The 22,603-nt window shown below is 40.4% G+C and overlaps 1 long non-coding RNA gene across 3 annotated transcripts in view; it reads right to left on the bottom strand.

The window, feature by feature from the left end:
• Window positions 1-22,603, bottom strand: part of LOC120516144 — a 32,074-nt gene that overhangs the window by 8,048 nt on the left and 1,423 nt on the right. For 2 of the 3 annotated variants that reach the window (XR_005630793.1, XR_005630794.1), the window contains exons 1-2: window positions 22,082-22,369; window positions 6,224-6,384 (exon numbers count right to left, since the gene is read on the bottom strand). This is a non-coding gene — a long non-coding RNA (uncharacterized LOC120516144). Of the gene's footprint in view, window positions 1-6,223; window positions 6,385-22,081; window positions 22,370-22,603 lie in introns of those variants that run through there. The other variant, XR_005630795.1, reaches the window with a different exon arrangement.

Below are 22,603 nucleotides of genomic sequence, written 5' to 3'. Positions count from 1 at the left end.
CTGCAAATACAGCTTTTCATCAGTATCATGATCTATGTCACAAGGCTTTTAAAATGTTGGAATGGTTCCAGGACCATGACACCAAATTTATCTTAAAGCAGCAGCCTCCCCAGTCACGTGATCTGAATACAATGAAACGTCTGTAGGGTGAGGTGGAATGAGCTGTTTATTAGAGAAATACACTACTGAGTAATTTTTTTTAAACCTTGGTAGAACAAAATGGTGTCAATATGAACTAGCATATCTGTGCTGACCAATGAATGGGGGAGACCAGCTCTGTTTTGGGTCAGTATACTTAATAAAATGGCTGCTCAGTGCAGTGTACTAACAAATAAATAATGTTCATATATTGGATCAAAGGTTAAATTATCATTTAAGCTTCTATTTTCTTAGTTTGCAGGGAGCTAGGGCCTGTCCTGCCAACACTGCGTACAAGACAGGAACACCTCTGGGTGGGACGCCAGTCCATCACAGTATACTGATGCACACACCCACACTCACTCATACTGGGCCAACCCGGAGTCACGATTCGATCAAACACTGACATCTTTGGCATGTAGGAGAAACTGCGGGCTACTTTCTCAGCTACATTAGGCAACCCATCCATCCATTTTCCAAACCTACTTATCCAGAAAACAGGGTCACAGGGAAGCCAGAGTCTATCTCAGCAAGCATTGGGCACAAGGCAAGAACAGTCTTAAGGACACATGTCGATGGTGATGACTAAGTAATTATTCTACGAAGATCAGGTAGGCATATTTTATCTAGCTCTCTCCACTACATTGAGGTTTAACTAGGTTTGTGCTTGAAGTCTGTGGTATAATACATCTTATGTTAGATATCTTTTCTGAAAAGAATGCTGCAAAAGCTTTATGTTTAACCTCCTGATGGTTAAAGAGTCCATTCAGCAGATAGAGCCAGGTGCAAAGGATTGCCAATGGCTGTAAACAAGATTCTTGGATTTCTTGCATTGTAATTTATAATTTTGGAGAAGCAGAACCTTCTCTTTGATGTGAGCCTCCATCGTTTTGGAATGGATTGTTAATTTAACTCTTTCCATGTATGCTCATCCTTATGGCTGTACTGGTTTAGTAAGCAGGGTGGCCATGTCTGTTTTAAAATGAAAGAACTGTAAGCAACAATTAATGTTAAGATGAGCTATGGCAGCTGTGCTGCTAAAACTGTTAATCTCAGTCATATTCAAATCATGTACTGTAATCATTACATTCATTTGGTTTATCATTCCCTAGTCAAAAAGGCAACTGTTCTACAAGCCTGTTAAAAAGAAAGTAATTTGTTCTGTGTTTAGGCGCAAATGGCATGAAAAACTGGAGAGATGTGTTTGGATTTTCTTCTCCTAGTTAAGATTCTGGCAGCTGCATTCTGCACTCGTTGCAATCGATTGACTTTTTTTTGGGTGGTCATGAGAGGAGTGTGTTACGGTAATCTAGTCGGCTAAAAAACAAAAGCATGAACTAATTTTTCATCCATCCATCCATTTTCCAACCCGCTGAATCCGAACACAGGGTCACGGGGGTCTGCTGGAGCCAATCCCAGCCAACACAGGGCACAAGGCAGGAACCAATCCTGGGCAGGGGTGCCAACCCACTGCAGGACACATACAAACACGCCAAGCACACACTAGGGCCAATTTAGAATCGCCAATCCACCTAACTGGCATGTCTTTGGACTGTGGGAGGAAACCCACGCAGACACAGGGAGAACATGCAAACTCCATGCAGGGAGGACCCGGGAAGCGAACCCAGGTCTCCTAACTGCGAGGCAGCAGCACTACCACTACGCCACCGTGCCGCCACTAATTTTTCAGCATCTTGCAAAGTTATAAGAGGTCTAATTTTTGCTAAATTTCTTAAGTGAAAAAATGATGTCCTAATGATTTGATTAATATGTGATTTAACATTAAGGCCAGAGTCAATAATTACTCCTACATTCTTTACCTCAGTCTTGACTTTTAAGCCTAATACAGCATGTTTATTTCTAATGTCCTCATTATATCCATTTTTGCCAATCACCAAGATATCTGTTGTCCCCTTATTTAGTTTGAACCAAACAGTCCACGTGATTCAACTAATGGCTTACATCCTCCCCAGATATGCGCCCTATCAGCATGGAGTCATCTGCATACTTGATAATAGAATAGTGCTCATTGTTCTGTCTCAGGTCGCTTGTGTACAGAGTAAAATGTAATGTGTGATAAAACATATCCTGGTGGACTGCCTATGTCTGAATGAATGACTTTTGAAAAAGTGTCCTGAACTTTGACTGTCTGTGAAAGATTTAAAAGAAAGTCCTGAATCCATAATGTAATAAATGGATTAACATTCCTACTGTTCAGTTTCTCAATCAGTAGGTGAGGCTGGATAGTATTGAAAAATCCAGAAATAGCACTTGGTCGTATGAACCAGGCTTATCAAGAAAAGTGCAGCTTTGATGGAAGGTGACCAGCAGATCATCTTCCACACCTCTGTTTGCACAGTAAGCAAATCTGTGGTTATCTTGAAATGTTTTTACCAAGTGTTCAAAGCATTTCCTTGGGATGAAGGTGAGTGGTCTATAGAAGGTCTGGAGACCTTAGAAAATGGGCTAATGACCGAGTGTTTCCACAGCTCAGGTACAGCAGCACAAGTCAGGGACCAGTTAAAAAGCAAAAGAAAAACTGGAGAGAGCTGCTTAACCCTTTCGGCCCTGACATCCTACTACTAGTACACATATATGGAGCCATTTTTGTAAAGCACAGGTGCATTGTAGGGGCGTCCTACAACAACAACAACATTTATTTATATAGCTTATTTTCATACAAACAATGTAGCTCAAAGTGCTTTACATGATGAAGAAAATGAAAAAAGACAAAATAAATAAGAAAACAGAATTAGGGAACACTAATTAACAGAATAAAAGTAAGGTTTGATTGCCAGGGATGACTGAAAAAACAAAAAAAACTCCAGACGGCTGGAGAAAAAAAAAAATCTGTAGGGGCTCCAAGGCCACGAGACCACCCAGCCCCCTCTAGGCATTCTACCTAACATAAATGATCTCAATCAGTCCTCGTAGTATTCAGGGTTCACATGGAAGAACTTGATGATGGTGGTCATGTGGACTTCTGGCCTTTAATCCATCAATGTAAGGACATCATGGTGCTTTGTTCAGGTGGTGATGGCAGGGCTGATTGCCACCACAGAACACCAGAAAAAGAACAGCAGAGAAAGTAGGGATTAGTATGGATTACGGAGCCACCAGGAATGATAATGATAATTAAATGCATATACAGTGTGGCAGACGGCTGGGGGTGGAACCCAGCCGGGACGCCCAGGAGGACCGGAGGAGGGCTTATGCCTCCTCCAGACCACGAGGGGGCGACCACACTGGTTGCACTGGGGGCCACGGGTGCAGAGCTTGGAAGCTCAACCCTGTAGGGGCCCGTGGTCACCGCCAGGGGGTGCCCCGGTGCCTGAAGAACCCTGGACTTCAGCACTTCCGCCACACTAGGAAGTGCTGGGGGGAAGAAGACTGGGCACACCCAGAGAGCTTTTGGGTGCGCAGCCGGCACTTCCGCCACACGGGGGTGTGTCCGCAGAGGACTGCTGGGAAGCAGCTGGAGCCCATCCGGGCTGGTATATAAGGGGCCGCCTCCCTTCATTCGGGGGCAAGAGTTGGGTGGAAGAGGATGGAGCTCAGAGAGAGGAGTGGAGGCGGCCAGAAGGAAGGCACTGGGAAGAGAGGCCTGGACTTTGGAGGATCGGTGCTGGAGGCACTGGGTTGTGCACTGGACTATATTGTAAATATTGTAGATAATAAATATGAGTGTGTTGGGTGCGAAACCGTTGTCCGTCTGTCTGTGTCTGAGTCACATTCCACAACAGAATATCAGGATTAAACTAAAATGAAGCTAAGAGAAAGCCATGTTAAAGTAATGTGTTTTCAGCAGTGTTTTAAAGTGCTCTACTGTATCAGCCTGGTGAATTTTTATTGGCAGGCTATTCCAGATTTTAGGTGCATAACAGCAGAAGGCCGCCTCACCACTTCTTTTAAGTTTAGCTCTTGGAATTCTAAGTAGACACTCATTTGAAGATCTAAGGTTACGATTTGGAGTGTAAGGTGTAAGACACTCCGATATATAAGATGGAGCGAGATTATTTAAGGCTTTGTAAACCATAAGCAGTATTTTCTAAATGTCACAGGTAACCAGTGTAGTGACATCAAAACTGGGGTGATGTTCTCGGATTTTCTTTTCCTAGTTAAGATTCTAGCAGCTGCATTCTGCACAAGTTGTAATCGATTGATGTCTTTTTTGGGTGGTCCTGAGAGGAGTGCGTTACGGTAATCTAGTCGACTAAAAACAAAAGCGTGAACTAATTTCTCAGCATCATGCAATATTATAAGAGGTCTAACTCTAAAAACTCTAAAAAATGCTGTCCTAGTGATCTGATTAATATGCGATTTAAAATTCAGGTCACAGTCAACAGTTACCCCTAAATTCTTTACCTCCATCTTGCCTTTTAATACTAATGCATTAAGTTTTTCTAATAACCATATTATATCCATTATTGCCTATCACTATAATTTCTATTTTCTCCTTATTTATTATGCTATTAGCGCAGACTGGAGAGAAGTGGCAGTTGATTTGGGTGCCGCCTGGTGGCATGCAGTCCACAAAACACCGAAGTGAAAATGGATGCTTCTGTGTACCACATAGTAAGTAGCTCCACTTTCAGTTTTATTTCCTCAAGAAGATGGAAGTATTTGGCAGCTATCTTTATATATAATACACTGCTGTGGCTGTTCGTGTGTCTGTCCAGGATTTTAAATCCCCTGTACCTTGCAAACCGTTTGACCTATTGACCTGAAATTTGGTACACATATATTACATGGCGTCTACTGCCTGCTTTCAGGGTGATGATTGGCCTCCAAGGTTATTCCTCTTTTTATTTTATTGTAGAATCAAGTCTCAGCTGCGGCCAGCAGGGCGGCCATACGGCATATGCATACGGGCGCAGTTCTCATCCCTACCAACTTCGCCATAACTTCCCCAACGTCTTCATATCTTAAATCATTTCTGAGGCAGATTGAACAATTTAGTGGGCAATGAAAAATGAAAGAAAACGTAATAAGTAACTGCAACTCAAACACTGACTTAATCAGTTTTAATGCGAAAAGATGCCAACGAAAGAAAGAGAAGAAGCGGGCCGCTAGGGTGGAGAAAAGAAGAGCTGCTAAGGAAGCAGCAAGCGCATCAACCTCTGAGCAAACGAATGTTAAACGTGCAGAAAAAGAGGACGAAAACTAGGAATGATCAAGTCAAGTGTATTTATGGCACGTTATTGTGCTGTGTGCCGTTACTGGTTGTATAATAATAGTGGTCATTTTTTTGTTTTTTCATTTTTGAGCTTCCTGGACAGCCCAAAGGTAGAATATCTCACAAAATAATTTTTCCCATAAAAACAGAAAATCCAGAGCCAAAAGGGATTTATTAAAGCAGGACTGCAGGAGCCGACCCCACTGCCCTGTTGGTTTTTAACTTCTCCACCTCACTTAAACTAAACCTTCATCCCAGTGATATTTCTGGCATCTCCCTTACTTGTGCATTTTGGGTTTCAAATGTTATAAAAAAGTCATTTTGTTCATCCGCAAAAATCGCGCGGTCCTTGTCTGATGGAAAGTTCACACCAGTCCTGTGATTGTTTTCAGGCCTTTTCAAATCTACTTTAAGTTGTTATCATTAAACCATCTCTTAGGTTTTCTTCCCCAAACATCTTTTTTTCTTTGTTTAATTCCTTTGCTCTAAATTTCACTTTTCTTCTGCTTTATTTTCCTGGTGAACGCGTTGTTTAACTAACAGTGTAAGAGAAACTGCCTGCCTGTTTAACTTGGACATCCTGACACCTGTTGTGTCAGCACATTTAGATTAGAAGATGAGGTCATGCCTAACATTTAACTTTTTATTTTATTTGTTTCAGATAACAGTTTACCTATAAGAATTCTCATTGCTTTCAATCACATATTTACCTAAGACTTGCAATAATTAACTATTTTGGGACCTTTGGATGGTACTTAATGGCAACGAGTAGAGGGGTGTTGATAGAAAGTACCATTTATCTGTGTGTTCACTGGTGTAACTGCAGTGCTTCCTACCTATTATATGTAAAATAAAAAAATAATAAATATGGTTTATGTTGATAAAAGGAACCGCACTCTTAAGACTTACCTGTTTTGTGCTGGAGAGCCTTGTAGCTCACATGGTGAGGGTCCAGTGGCCGCCCATTTTGAAATTCTTTTGTAAAGATGACTCAAGACTGTTCTTTATCTGCCACTGTAAGTATTTTTTGCAGAAGGTGTCTCCCAACTTCTGGAATAATGCTAAAAACACTGATATAAACACAGCATATTGTAAAAACAGAATTTATCATAAAGTTAAAATGAAAAATAAAGGGAGAATGCAAGGCAAAAACCAATAGACAGATAAACACAAATTATAGTTGTTTGTGCTGCTGGTACCAACTTGAAACTCTGTATATCTGGGAAGGTATAGACTTCAGACTCGCCATCTTTTAACCTACTGCACTAACGCTTATCCCGTGCTCATTTTCTGTTTCTTTCTTGACTTTGGCTCCTTCTGCCTTCCAGTGAGCCACCTCTTTTACTCTCTTCACGACAGTAGACTCACTGGCTTTGTGTCCCGACATTACTTTTAGTACCCAAACCACTGAACAGTTTCTAAGATGACGGATATCTTGCTTTGTTTATAGGAACAGCAGGCACAAAAGTCTCTCCAATGGCCCCATGTGCCTTTCTACCCCTAGAAAGGGTCCTTGATTTGTCTGTTGGAGTGGAGCCGGGCTAAATCTGGGAGGAGTTAAATGTTTAGCCCAACCCAGTCTGATCATTTTCATTGGCCAAACCCAATGTTTGCTGTTCGACTAGATAGGTGGGTAGCAGACTGATCAACTATCTGTGATGCTGCTGCTGCTCCTGTACATTATGAAGAGGAAAGTTATGTTAACATCTACATAGGGTCCTCAATATACACCATATGGCCAAAGGTATGTGGGTAATCCTCCAAATGATTGAGCAGGTCTATCAGCTGTGCCCACTATTAACAGGTGTATAGAGCACATAGTCATACAATCTCCACTGACAAACACTGGCAGTAGAGTGGGTCGTACTGGAGTTCAGTGTCTTTAAATGTGGCACTGTCATAGGATGCCACCTTTGCCACAAGTCAGCACATGAAATTCCCATTCTGTTAGATCTTCCCCAGTCAATTGCTGGTGCCATGATTGTGAAGTGAAAGTGTCTAGGAGCAACTGGCAGCTCAACCATGAAGTGAAAGACCACACAAACTCACAGAGTAGGACCTATCTATGAGTGCGGACGCGCATATTACATAAAACTCACTTCTCCTCTGTTGCATCACTCACTAGAGTTCCAAATTGCCACTGGAAGCAATCATCAGCACAAGAACTGTGTGTCAGGAGCTTCACAAAGTGGTTCTCCATGACCGTGCAGCTGCACACAAGCCTAAGGGCAATTGTCATCTAGACTGCCATTAGACTCTGTGGATATGTGATCAATGGAGTGATGAATCATGCTTGGCTGTCTCTTATTCTGGCAGATGGGTTTAGGGGATGCCAGGACAACAATACTGCCCAGACTGCATAGACTACTTTGACGTTTGGTGGAGGAGGAAATGCTTTTACAGTGAAGGTTACTGTTAATGTTACGGCATTCAAGGACATTTTAAGACAATTGTGCACTACCAGCCTAGTTTAGGGAAGGCATTTTTCTATTCCAGCATAACTGTGCCCCTTCACACAAAGTCAGGTCCATAAAGATATGGAGGCTTGCACGTCAACCCATTTAAACACCTTGAGCTGGATGAACTGGAATGCCAATTGTGATCCACGTCTTGTGGTCCAACATCAGTACCTGACCTCATAAATGCTCTTTAGATAGATAGATAGATAGATAGATACTTTATTAATCCCAAGGGGAAATTCACATAATCCAGCAGCAGTATACTGATACAAAGAAACAATATTAAATTAAATAGTAATAAAAATGAAAAAAATTAAAATAAAATTAATGTTAGCATTTACTCCCTCGGGTGGAATTGAAGAGTCGCATAGTGTGGGGGAGGAACGATCTCCTCAGTCTGTCAGTGGAGCAGGATGGTGACAAAAGTTTGTCACTGAAGCTACTCCTCTGTCTGGAGATGACACTGTTAAGTGGATGCAGTGGATTATTCAGGATTGACAGGAGTTTGCTTAGTGCCCGTCGCTCTGCCACAGATGTTAAACTGTCCAACTTTAATCCTACAATAGAGCCTGCCTTCTTAACAAGTTTGTCCAGGCGTGAGGCGTCTTTCATCTTTATGCTGCCACCCCAGCACACCACCGCGTAGAAGAGGGCACTCGCCACAACCGTCTGGTAGAACATCTGCAGCATCTTACTGCAGATGTTGAAGGATGCCAACCTTCTCAGAAAGTATAGTCTGCTTTGAGCTTTCTTACATAGAGCATCAGTATTGGCAGTCCAGTCCAATTTGGGGGTGAGTGGGCCCAGATTCTCACAGACATACTCCAAAAATCTTGTGGATACCCGCTCCAGAGGAGTGTGGGGCCACAGAAGGATAGGTGGTCAAATCCATTTTAATGCCCATGGCCTTGGAATGGAAGTCCAACAACCTCATATAGGTGTGATGGTCAGACATTCGTAAACGTTTGGTCATATGGTATATATGTTAGGTGACTTGAATGCAAATAAATGTCCACAAACTGTTCTGTTGCATGCAGTTTAACTTGATGAAGTTGTTACTGGTACAAAGATTTTTTTTCATTATTAGAAAGCAACATTAAAATATTGCATGTTTTGATGACAAAGTCTAAGTACCCCATTCATAAATCAATCCTTAACTTAAAACTTAATTTCATATAAGGCTTTGGCGTTTTGATACAAAAAGTGTCCCATTTTTACCCTTCATTGAACTGAAAGGTATGTCTTAAACAAGGCTAATTTAAATATTGCCAGACTAGTGAGATTTTGTTAAGTTTATTGAACATATTACATTAACAATATGAGCTAAACATGAATCATAGCAAAATAAAGATTTTTATCAAGTGGCATACGAATGGACTGTATGGATGACTATGCATCAACATTCAGTTCAGTTTATCCATTCATTATCCAACCCACTACATCCCAACCACAGGGGTCCGCCGGAGACAATGCCAGCCAACACAGAGTGCAAGGCAGGAACAAATTCCCGGGCAGGGCGCCAGCCCACCGCAGGGACAATTTAGGATCGCCAATGCACCTAACCTGCATGTCTTTGGACTGTGGGAGGAAACCGGACCACCCAGAGGAAACCCACACACATACGGGGAGAACATGCAAACTCCACGCAGGGAGGACCCGGGAAGCAAACCCAGGTCTCCTAATTGTGAGGCAGCAGTGCTACCCATTGTGCCACCCAGTTCAGTTTAGGTTGTGTGAAAAGATAAGCTACAGGTAAATGGTCCTCAACACTTTTTATAGGTCACGTCTGCCATTTATTCATGATGTGCGTATTTTACTCATTTTCTCTGAATGATTTCAGGTCTACAAACTTCACAAGCAACGTATCTACAGTATGGAAATGCGCCTTATGCCATTGTTGCTTTGTGTGATGTCTGACTTGCAGTTCCTGCTTGTCAGATTGATCTAATTTGTTCAGTCCAAGCAAACAATGTTTTTTAATTAAGTAGGTTCATGCTGTGCTCTCTGTTTAACTTGTTTAAATGTAAATGAAAAAGGAAACAGTTTTGGTTCAAGAATATCATTCCTTATGTTGTTGATCAGATGCTTTTTTCTGTATTGGTATGCTTCAGCAGGAACAGCAGCTTGATTGATTATTTATGCTTCGCAAAAAGGAGTAATGGAAGTTCTTGACACAGAGACTCATTCCTTGCTTCAGTGGAAAGAGCCACGAAGTTAGGGTTTCTGTTATTATACTGTATTTCCCTTTCCAGGTATGTAACTAGTTAATGTTGTAAGTAAATAAACATAGAAATGTCCATAATATATTATACATATTTTGGAAAAGGTTTTGAAAGTTTCAATCTATTTTTTGAAGTGCGGTATTAATAGTGTAATAACATGAAGATGCTAAATGTGCTCTTTAATGTGAAACTCATGCACGAGCGGTCTGCAAGTCTGGTCCTGGAGGGCCACAGTGACTGCAGATTTTCATTTTAGTACTTTTCTTAATTAATTACTTCAAATTTTCTTAATTTTTAAGATTTGTTCTCCTTATTTTCTTCGTTGTTCCTCTGAATTGCTTCATTTTTTTGCTTAAATGGCACCCAAACAGAAATTAAATGTGAAGCGAGTGAGCCAACAGAAGACCAACTAAGTCAGGGCCTCAAACTCCAACCAATTTCACTCTGACCAGTTGCTTAATTCGGAGCCGAGTCTTGTTGTTAATTAAGCCCATTCTTTAATTCCATGGCTTGTTGCTGCTCTCATTGTGCAATAGCAGACATTTCCAAAATTGTTAGTTTTCTCTTTTCTAAGAACTCTTCAAAAATGTTTTGTGGACCTGAGCAGATCAACATTCCTGACACCTTCATCCTTCTTCATTTTCAGACACAGTTTGCTTGTCGTGTTTTGGCTCATTTCGTATCTCTTTATTGTTTGGCTGCTAATTAAGGAAACTGAAAGAATTAATGTGTCTGAGTCTTCAAGAGCAAGTCAATTAAAATTAATTCAAAAGAAGTGAATTAGCACGAAAAACAGCACACTAATTAAGAAAAGGACTACAATGAAAACGTGCAGCCACTGGGGCCCTTCAGGATTGTTAAATGTCATGTTAATTCTTTAGTATTTATTTTTTAGTTTTCTTAGTATAAATTACAACAGGTAAATATGACATTTCTGCTACTTTAATTGTATTGGGTTAAGGTGATAAGCACTGGAATTCTTCATGCAGTGAAATGATTCAGTAACATTATATGATTAGCAATTGTTTATTGCCGATGAGTTGCTTGTAATTAAATCTGTGTTTTAACTTGTAGAAGTATGATTTATTGTGCAAAGTATGGCATCAATTAATAATGGAAGACAGTAAAGACAGAAAGTGTAAATGTATGTTAAGAAAATGTAAGGATTATTTCATTACATGAATGATGATGCCAAGCAAATATGGGCAGAATTAGACATTTAACTTGACCCATACTGGGGGACGCCCCATTTGAATGGCTGCAGCGAGGGGTAGTTGTACCTCTTGTACCTCTAGGCCTTGTGGGGCACTTAAAGCAACAGGTAAGTTAGACATTCATTAGGTTACCCATTTTGTAAGATGGCAACACAGCCACCATGGTCCCCAGTCAGGGACCACTTTCTATGGCTATAGGCAGGAAGGGAGAACACTAGGCTCCCTGTTTTATTCCTTGCATTTAAAATGGGCAGCTTGATCTCAGCTTCCTCAACTTAGGATTCTGTGCTTCTCTCTGTCAGATAGGATGTCTGTGGTCTTTTAACAACCCTCAAATGCCTAACTATACGGTGACCAAATCCAAAGCACATGTGACATACGTATCATCCTAAACTTAAAAAGGTCAATATCAACAAAAATATATTCCCTTTATTTTTCCTTTCAAAGAATCAACACTCTACTGTTCTATTGCATTACTTCTAAAAGCTGTCTCTCCAGAGAAAATGAAGTACATACAGTATCTGTAGTTTCACACCAGCCTGAAATTTTAATCTCAGTAATTCATTTTGTTAAAAAAAAAAAAAACTAAGAATCTCTCCATTCATAAATTTTCTTTTTTTGTAACTGAATTTTATTAAAAGGTTGTCACACACGTGTGCATGGGAGACAGCTAAAGGGCTTGAGTGAGGGCAATTTCGAATCTGACCGGGATATGGCAGAGTGCACTGACTCTTTTTCTCGCTTTCCTGCAGACCATTCATGGGAAGTTCACCTGGCCCTGTTGACGTCACTTCCGTGTCAGGACCTATAGAGGAAGGCCTTGCTGGCTCCGGCCCCCTTGATGTCATGTCCGGACTCGAGCCTATGCCTGAAGACCCTTATAAGCCCGACCCCTTTGACCTCACTTCATGTCTTCCCCTTTAAAAAGCCTCCACCTTTACCCTATTCTGTTTTGGACTCTGATTTGTGCATACCAGTGGTGTCATTTATTTCAAAATTTGCAGCCGGGAAACCAGTTATACGGGTGGCTGCCCCAGACCTTCTTGTGTCGTTTTTGTGACAGGCTAAACACATGAGTGTACAAAGATGAGCTGAACAAAGATGTACAGTAGACTCCCGTGAAGTTGCGGTTCAAAGTTCGCGGCCTCAGTCATTCGCAGATTTTTCCTTAGAACCTAACTAATAATTGTTAGCAGAAACCGCAAATATCCTCAGCAATTTTTATGGCTTTTTTCTTGGCACTACTGTACTGTAGAGAGAACAGGAAGCAGCTGTAGAGAAAACCGCGACTTGGGACTAGCCAATAAAATTTTAAACTGCAACTCCCAGCAGTCCCTGCAGTGGCTCTGATTGGTCTTCTGCTGAGGGTGCTGGGGCTGTTGAGGTCAAAGGATGTCAGCGTGGCTTTTAAAAGGGGGCCGTTGACCAAACTCAAAAAAAAAAAAAAAAACGTTTTTGTAATTTGTGTTTCAAATTCCTGTCTGTCTGCCTTCTGTTGGGTTACCTGTACTTATTCATTTTGTCCTGGATCGTTTCTGCCACCTGCCTGTATACATGAGGACCCGTCCACCCATCTTCACTATTTCAGGAACTACCGGTAGGACTATCTGTACATTCCCATTCACCTTGCAGATCTCTGGACTGGATCTGCTCTGGATTGCCCAGAGGGGACTGGGCGGTCTTATGGCCTGGAATCCCTGCAGATTTTATTTTTTTTTCTCCGGCCGTCTGGAGTTTTTTTTTTTTGTTTTTTTTGTCCCCCTGGCCATTGGACCTTACTCTTATTCTATGTTAATTAATGTTGACTTATTTTCTTTTCTTACTGTGTCTCTTATTTTTCTATTCTTCATTATGTAAAGCACTTTGAGCTACATTTTTTTGTATGAAAATGTGCTATATAAATAAATGTTGTTGTTGGACTATTTTCATCATTACATTTCATCCGTTGCTGTTTTTCATGATTTACTGTATGTGTTTTATTTGTGCTTTGTTGTATTTAATGTGTAATCGCCATAAGGGGAACAGGGGTGGTATCGTTGTTTTCTCATTTCATTTGTTTTCATTACATTCTTTATTTACTGTTTGATTACCGGTTTGCTTTGTTTTTGTCTCTCAAGGCTGGGTGCATCCTTGGAATCTTCACCATAAAAATAAATAAATCACCGGCTTCTCGCGCGACGATACGCTTACATAAAAGCCTGAACAGTACCTGTCCTTTTAAGCTGATTGCTTTGTTTCTCCCTCCTCCCCCAGACATTCTCTGCTCCTGTTGTTGTGTGCTCCCCTATGATGTTTGTCTATTGTTTAATCGATAACCAACTGCATGAGACATGTTTGTTTGAAGTGTTTGAATGAAGTTCAGACTGCACTAAGTCTAGCCTTCAAGCATCTGCGCTTACCTCTGCCTGCATGCATGCAGCCAGTTTAAGCACAGTTGGCTCAGTGATTTACATCCATGGCGTCAGTTGCACTTTGTACATATTGTTCCAGTAGTTTTTTAAATAGTTTTCACAGTTCATTAGCAGTGTGTAAAATGATCAGTGTTGCAGTAATTGTGATGCTCTTTGCATGAAAAAAATGTGTTTCATTAAAATTTCACTTTTTCTTTAATTGTGACGTTTACTTAAAGTGCAGCAAAAAAAGTATTTGGTGTCCAGGAATGCATTAACCCCCAAGTATGTGGCAGTTTAAGGGTTAATGCCCCAAGGTGCCGCCGAAACAAGCTACACCGTGTAAGGCTTCTGGCAATAAAAACGCGCTTACGTGAATTACAGTAAATAAAGTGGTAACATCGGTATTTTACATTCTAGCACTGCAGGAGACATAGCAGTACAGTATACAGGTTTACCCTTACATTCTTTATTTTAGGTAATGTATTAAGCTGAGTTTGAAATTAAATTAAAGTGTTTTTGGGACATATTTAGGGTTTAAACTATGAAAATAGGCATTTTTTTTTGCCACATCCAAAATTTGCAGTTTTTCACTATTTGCGGGTGCTCTAGGAATGTAATCCCCGTGAATTTTGGGGGTGTACTGTATATATTGAAATACTAATTATGCATTGTCAAAATAACACTTATTATTAACATTATCAAATGTAACACTTCCAGTAAAGTTATTATATGTTGATGTTACCCAAAGTTTTAATGAACTGAAAAGGAGAAAAATAACACATGTAATTTACATAAGAAACCAATTTATATTATATAAAATACAATGGGCGCACGGTGGCAGTGGTAGCGCTGCTGCCTCGCAGTTAGGAGACCGGTTCGCTTCCGGGTCCTCCCTGCGTGGAGTTTGCATGTTCTCCCCATGTCTGCGTGGGTTTCCTCCCACAATCCAAAGCATGCAGGTTAGGTGGATTGGTGATTCTAAATTGGCCCTAGTGTGTGCTTGGTGTGTGGGTGTGTTTGTGTGTGTCCTGTGGTGGGTTGGCACCCTGCCCAGGATTGGTTCCTGCCCTGTGTTGGCTGGGATTGGCTCCAGCCGACCCCGTGACCCTGTGTTGGATTCAGCGGGTTAGAAAATGGATGGATGGATAAAATACAATGTCTATCTGTTTCATATACAGTCCTACACCCTTTCACCAATTCAGACCAAATTTTGCATAGCTGCTCTCTAGGACCAAATAGATAAGACAGACTACTTTGGAAACCAAAAATTTGACCCCTGGGGTCCCAGTGGATTTTTTTTTTCTTTGTGCTACAGTCTGCATACCAGCGCCACCTACTGGCTCAGAGCAAGTGCGACATTTGAACAGCCTGGAGCCAGACTAGCAGACAAACATCACTTACCTGGGCAACACCAGGTGCTACTTCTATCTACTGTAATATAAAAAGGGGTATTGTGTGCTTTTGGAGAGGCGTGTTGGGTGAGGCTTGAGCAAAAGTGGTGATGCAGCGCAACAGTAAGGAAAATCAAAGGCTTGTTGCTTCACTCTTGCTTTGTCGGCTTCTCTTAATAATTTAAGCAGTATGCAGTGTCAACCTTGAACTATGAGGACGAGTCAAACATGACAGCGTTCACGGTGACAACCCACCCAGCAAGACGTTATCACAATTCTGAAATCCAGTTGAACACATTCTCAACTTGTCAGGTGCTTCTAAGGAATATTACGTGGTTTTGCAGAGAGTTTTTGGTTGAGGCTTGATCGAGAATGGAAGTGCAACACAACACAAAGAAAAATGAAAGGGCTGTTGTTTAACTCCTGCTTTGCCAGTTTTTCTTAATAATTTAAGCACTTTAAGCTGTCCACCTTGAACTATAAGGATGGGTCAGAATATGACAGTGTTCACAATTACCTACCAACAAGGAGATACTGCAGTTCTGGGATTCAATAAGGCCCATAAAGAACAAATTCTCGACTCACAAGATCAGAGACATTGATAGAGAGGCAGTGTAGATGGTGTATGGGACAGCCAGAAATAGCAACATGGTCACCATTTAAAAAAAAAACCACACACACACAAAAATTTTTGCTTTCTTTCCTCAACCCATTCTACAAATATACCCAAGCAACGGCAGGTACTTTGGAAAGTAATACACTATACAACGAAACTAAAGTGAGTAAATTTTTTATTAACAACTATCTGAAATACCTGGCATTGCCCGGGAGGAAAATAAAGTGTTTTTTTTTAATTGTTTGAGAAAAATTTAATTAAAAAAACACAAATTTAAAAATAAAAATAAATTAACAAACAATGAAGGCTCACTAATGTGCTTGTCTTGCAGTCTTGTATGTATGTTATCATCCAGCGGACGCTCGGAACGGGCCAACTCTATTTAATTTCAAAAGCAACAGGGGCGCGGTGGTGCTCAAACATAAAGAATGCTGGCAGTCAGCTCCAGTTTGCCCTCTGGTGGTCACTTCGAGTGTCAACTGAATGATAACATGCATACAAGACCAGTCGCAAGATCAACCCCACTCTACCCAGAAGGGGGTGTGTTGGGGATGATTTCACCCTACAGTATTTTTAGTCGACCAATGAGAAACATGCGTACCAAGTTTCATGAAAATCGCTCCAGCCATTCGGAAATGATGCTGGAACATACATACATACATAACACCTACATACACTGACTTATACAGATATAGATAATGTGCAGTTGTAGTCACGAAAAGCAAGAAACAGAAAAAGAAAAAACAGCCACTGAACAATTGTCAAGAATATAACAATAAGCTTTAAAGAATCGGTGTGATGTTAGGTTATATAGCATGAGGTGTGGGGTACAAGTTATGGGAGGTTATACTTAAGTGATATAGCTCGCCAGTGAAGCCTCACCTGGAGTACTGTATGCAGTTTTGGTCTCCATAGTACAAAAAAACAGACAGATGCACCTGTCAAAGTCCAGAGAAGACCAAGTAGGCTGAGTCTGGGACCAAGAGGTACGAGTCACGGAGTTGAACCTTTCTAGTTTAAGCAAATGGAGATTAAGAGGTGACATGATTGAAGTGTTTAAAATTTTACAGGGAATTAGTACAGTGGATCCCAATTGTTACTTTTAAATCAGTTCTGCAACAAGAACATGGTGATATGGTTGGAAACGTGTTAAGAGCAAATTTCACGCTAAACTCAGAAACTTTTTTCTTTACACGTGGAATAAATTACCACATAGTCTGCTGAACAGCAGGACTTTAGGGTCCTTCACATCTCGACGGTGTTATTCTGAATGATCCATGTGAATACAATGGACAATTTCATTGAGCTGAATGACTGTCCTAGTTAGTCATTATCCTAACATGGGTCACGGGGGTCTGCTGGATCCAGTCCCAACCAACACAGGGTGCAAGGCAGGAACAAAACAAATCCCGGGCAGGGCACACACTAGGGACAATTTAGGAATGCCAATGCACCTGACATGCATGTCTTTGGACTGTGGGAGTAAACCCACGCAGACATGGGGAGAACATGCAGATTCTGCGCAGGGCGGACCCGGGAAGTGAACCCAGGTCTCCTTACTGCTAGGCAACAGCGCTACCACTGCGCCACCATGCCTTTGTCCTAGTCACAACTACTATATATATTTGACACTAATATGGCCAAGGGTTTTTATACCAGGAGAAGGAGTCGTTTTTAATTGTAATATTTCTTTTGAAAGAAGCACAGATTGCTATTTCTTCATTTAAGGCAGTGGAAGATTTCCAATACAGTGCTATAACCAGTACTGCTGAAAATAAAGTTTGTAAACTAAAACTATGACTTTTGGATGGATAGTTATCTATACCCAGCCCAAGGAAGGAAAATTAAAGAGTTAATCTGACCTCCAATTTTAAAGCATTCATTAATTTTCTCAACCTGCTGTGTCTTTCACCCATAAGCACATGCCTTACCCATTTCAGGCCAACCATATAATAATTAGTGTTATAACAATGAGTTAAAAATAATGTCATACTGCATAGAATGAAGTTTATCATATCATTATTGCACGCTCTGCATATGTTTAGGAAAGCCTCAAATATGGCTGTGTAGATGTCATGTCCTTAACTGCTTTGTATACCACTTTTTATTTGCTAGCTTTTGTTTCGCTTTCCGCAATATTCACTTTATTTGCAAAATAGAGGCGAAAGTGTACTTCACTGAAAAAGTATGACTATTTAGTGTCTGTGTTCACCAAGACCTGGAAACTGCTATCTACAATGATGAGCTCTATATCAGCCAATATAAAAGACGCTGGCAGCAGCGGGCATCCTACGCAGCAGAAAACTGCCAAGAGCAACAAAAACACCAGCAAGAATATAAAAAAGAGTAGAAAGTTCAATTAAGGCTACAGCAAATTCCTCCTTAGACACTATATGAGCACTATGCGAGTTTAATGTAGGTGATGTACACTTCCAGTACAATTCCTGCCTGCAATGTGAAAAAACATCAAGAACATGACCATCTGTCTCATTCTGGTGTTAGTTTATAAGCTGTTTAAGTTATTTACCAAAATATTTGTAAAGTTCTATATCAACAAAATTTCGTCGTCTGCATGGAAAAAATTAAACAAGACTTGCATAGATGGTCAACCCTTCATCTCACACTAGCTGGAAGAATTAACACTGTTAAGATGAATATTCTTCCTAAGCTCCTTTTTTTATTTCAAAACATCCCAATATACATTAATAAATCATTCTTTAAGCAATTAGATTCAACAATAACCTCATTTATTTGGAATTCTAAACATCTACACATCAAAAGAGCGACCCTACAAAGACAAAAGGCAGAAGGCGGCATGGCTCTACCTAACTTCCAGTTTTATTACTGGGCAGCAAATATACATGCGATAAGAACCTGGACACAAATAGAAGAACATACACAGGCTTGGACCGCAATAGAAGTAAAATCCTGCAGTACTTCTTTGTATTCCTTGCTTTGTGCTCCAATAAACACACGTTATCGGCAATACACTAATAACCCACTTGTGCTCCACTCACTTAGAATCTGGAACCAATGTAGAAAGCATTTTAAGAAGGAGAAGCTTCTATCTGTGGCACCTCTGCGAGAGAACCACCTCTTTCAACCCTCACAAACATATGCAGTTTTTAATATCTGGAAAAAATCTGGAATTAACTTGCTTAGAGATCTTTATATAGACAACGTCTTTGCATCCTATGAACAATTACATTCCAAATTTAACATTCCAGCTACACATTTCTTTCACTATCTTCAAATCAGGAACTTTGTTAAACAGAACCTTCCAGATTTTCCTCATCTTGCACCCTCATCCACGCTGGAAAAATTATTGCTCAATTTCAAGGAGTTAGACTCCATCTCTACAATATATAAAATCCTTTTACAATCTCTTCCTTTCAAAGATCCAAGAGGACACTGGGAAAATGACCTCTCAATTAATATATCAGAAAAGGAGTGGAAAGTAGCAATGCAGAGAATACACTCGAGCTCCATATGCGCATAGCATACAATTATACAACTCAAAATTATATATCGAGCACATCTGTCTCGACTAAAACTCTCAAAATGTTTCCAGGGCATGATCCAACCTGTGAACGTTGCAACCAAGCCCCAGCCTCACTAGGTCACATGTTCTGGGCCTGCACCAAATTAACATTATTCTGGACAAAAATTTTTAATTACCTCTCAGACAGTCTTGGACTCACAATCCCTCCTAACCCATTAACAGCTGTGTTTGGTGTTCTTCCAGAGGGTCTTAAAGTGGAGAAAGACAAACAAATTGTGATTGCATTCACTACACTGTTGGCACGCAGACTCATTCTGATAAACTGGAAGAACCCAAACTCTCCTCTTAAGTCAGTTGGAAACCGATGTGTTATATTATTTGAAATTGGAAAAAATCAAATACTCAGTTAGAGGATCTGTGCAGACTTTTTTCAAAACATGGCAGGATCTAATCAGTAATATTTTGAAATGAGTTTATAAAGCACAGAGAATTTGTTGATTTAGGTATTTTTACAAGCCTTAAATTTTACACCGTTTGGCTTGCTCTCTCTCTCAAGGGTGGGGATCGATCTGTTCTTAGCATAATTCTTTTTTTGTAAAAACTTGATTGCTATGTATTGATTGTAATAAAATTAATAAATAAAAAAAAAAAAAAAATAATTTGTAACACGTAACATTCCCAAACTGTTTGACGGAATTCAGGGATGGAACCTGAGGGCAGGAGGCAATCTTGGCTACATTAGGGTCAATAAAAGAGCTTTGGATCGAGTGCCTGTCCATCACAGGGCCCACTCACGCAAGGATGTCATCTCACAATAGAGCAAACAGGACACTGATGTGTTAATAGTTTGTTCCTTTTGAAGTCGGCATAAATATAAAAAAACAGCACAAATTTAAGGTAAATTTGTATGCATATAAAAGAGAAAAGTATTAATTTGCTAGTTCTAGTTAAGTGTTAACAGGGTCTCACAGCTGTACCCCTCACCAGTGCCCAGTGAGCAGTACCTTCTTTACAGCTAATCAGTCCAACATGTGCATTACCAGTCCAATGTTTGGGCGCATCCAGAAATGTTCATGTTATGACCATAATATGCTTTTCTAGTCATTTCCCTTCCAAGGTCTTTGTTCTTTTGCCCATATAAATATTTTTGTGCCAGCTTTAGATAATTCTGTCTCTAAGACCAGCATCCCAGAATCGGCTTTCCACTGTTGCAGGTGACACTGGTATTTGGCGTGTATTTAATGAAGAAGCCAAATGAGGACCTGCAAGGCCTTTGTTTCTCACACTGCACACTCTGATGTTCTTATGCTCTGTGCAGCTGTGTATCTAGGACTTCTGATTATTTTGCTATCCTGGTTATTTCAGTATGCCCTCTTCCTCTCAAGACACTAATAGACATCTTTGTATAAAATCTTCAGTTTCTTGGCAATCTGTCTCATGGAATTACCTTCATTCTGAACAAAAAAAGACAATTAACTGACATGTTTATTGAGAAGGTTGTTTTAATGGACCTAGAACTGAACTTTAGGAAAGCCAGTACCTTGGACCCTGAGTAGACAGAACAACAGGTTTAAGTTGTGCTAATGCAACTACAAAGGTTAGCCAACACACATGCCATGTGTGCTTCAGAAGAGGTCATCCCCTAAACCAGGGGTGGGCAATGTCGGTCCAGGAGAGCCACAGTGGCTGCAGGTTTTTTTTCCAACCCAGTTTCTTAATGAGAAAACAATTATTGCTGATGAAGCACTTATTGCTTAAGTGACATTTTGATGCTTCATTTTAGTGGTCTCGCTTGTTAAGGTTCCCCACCCTTAATTGCTTATTTCAATCTTAAACAGCTGCATTCATTCTTTAATGGCTCCTTTTTAGCAATAAAATGTAAATGATAAAGCAGCCAGCAGTTCTCCATCCAGTTTGTTTTCATTTACATCTGTGTGTGTTCATCATGCACTGTTTGATTTAATAAAACATGTAATACAAAATGTGACAGACTGAAAATTACCTGCTTTAGGCTTCAAATCATTCGGATGATATCCTTGAAGAGGAAAAAATCTACGATATAAGAACCTTACATTGCAGATTAACAAGCCATAAAAATTAAATAAGGTGTGAGACTGGCAAGGATTGGTTTCTAATTAAGCAGTTGGGTTGGGATGAAAACCTGTAGTGACTGTGGCTCTCCAGGACTGACACTGCCCACCCCTGCCCTAAACCCAAGCAGCTTCAGGCCTGGCCAGTACTTGGATGGGAGACCATCTAGGAAAAGCTAGAATTGCTGCTGGAAGACCAGCAGGGGGTGCTTACCCTGTGGATCACAGGGACACACTGACCTGTAAAAATGGCACTGTCTTTTGGATGGGATGTAAAACTGAGCTCCTGATTCTCTGTGGATATTAAAGATCCCTGGGAATCTTCTGAAAAGAGTAGGGATTACTCTGATTGCCCATTCTGGCCCCCCTAATTATCTCCTGTCTCTGACTGGCTATCTCTCTCACCTCTTCACCACCCAACAGCTCATGTGTGACGAGTGTACTGATGCAATCAAGGCTGCCATTGCATCATCTGGGTGGGTGCTACACATCGGTGGTGGTTGAAGTAGCTCCTGCCTATCTAAGCAATTTGAATAGAGAGAAAAGTGCTATATAAATGTAATGAATTATTAATATTATTATTATAAAGGTAAAGCTAGCATTTAAAATGACTAATTAAGGATAAGCTAAGGGAATTGACCATTAGGACACTGAAAGAATGGCTGTTGAAAATGGGGCTTGGCAGCCATAGAGGAGTGGAGAGGAGAGGTTTGGAGTACATTGCTGCACCAATAACACAACCGACCACCTGGATTGGGACCCATACTGTATTTGAATAATAATTTAACAATCAGTCATTTCAAGCAGTAACAGCCATTAGCAAACACATCTAATAACTTTGCTGTATTTTAAATCAATTTCATTGTAAAAAAAGATATACCTTTCTATCAAATACATGAAGAATGTCCAGACGTTTGACTAATAGTATAGGTCTCTGGGGATGAATGCGAAGAACTGGAGAAAACCATGTATGTATTTCTGCAGCCAGGAGCTGAAAGTCAAGAAGGACAGGACATTCTTGAATTTGTGAAAATAAAAACTTCTGATGGATACTCTGAAGTTTTCATAGCTTATGCCATATATAATAAGGAAATATACAATTTAAATATACACTTTAAACAGAATTGACAGGATACACTGCAAGAAGAGTTAAGACATGTTCCCAAAACACAGACCTAGTCCAAGAACAGCCAGCCTGAGATCCACATTCTACAATTTCCAGTTTGGATACTTCCAATTAAATTAGACAATAGAGTTAAGCCTAGCAGATAGGATCAAGATGTCCAAGCTATTGCAAACCTGATCTTGTGAAAGCAGATTTACATAAATCCATTCTCTTTGGGTAGGAAACTGCAGTGCCTCTGACGACAAGGTCCTATAGCAGAAAAAATCTTTGGGACCC

Source organism: Polypterus senegalus, chromosome 15 (assembly GCF_016835505.1).
Source record: "Polypterus senegalus isolate Bchr_013 chromosome 15, ASM1683550v1, whole genome shotgun sequence".
In the NCBI taxonomy this organism is placed as follows: Eukaryota; Metazoa; Chordata; class Cladistia; order Polypteriformes; family Polypteridae; genus Polypterus; species Polypterus senegalus.
This window is presented reverse-complemented; position numbering and strand designations above follow the sequence as displayed.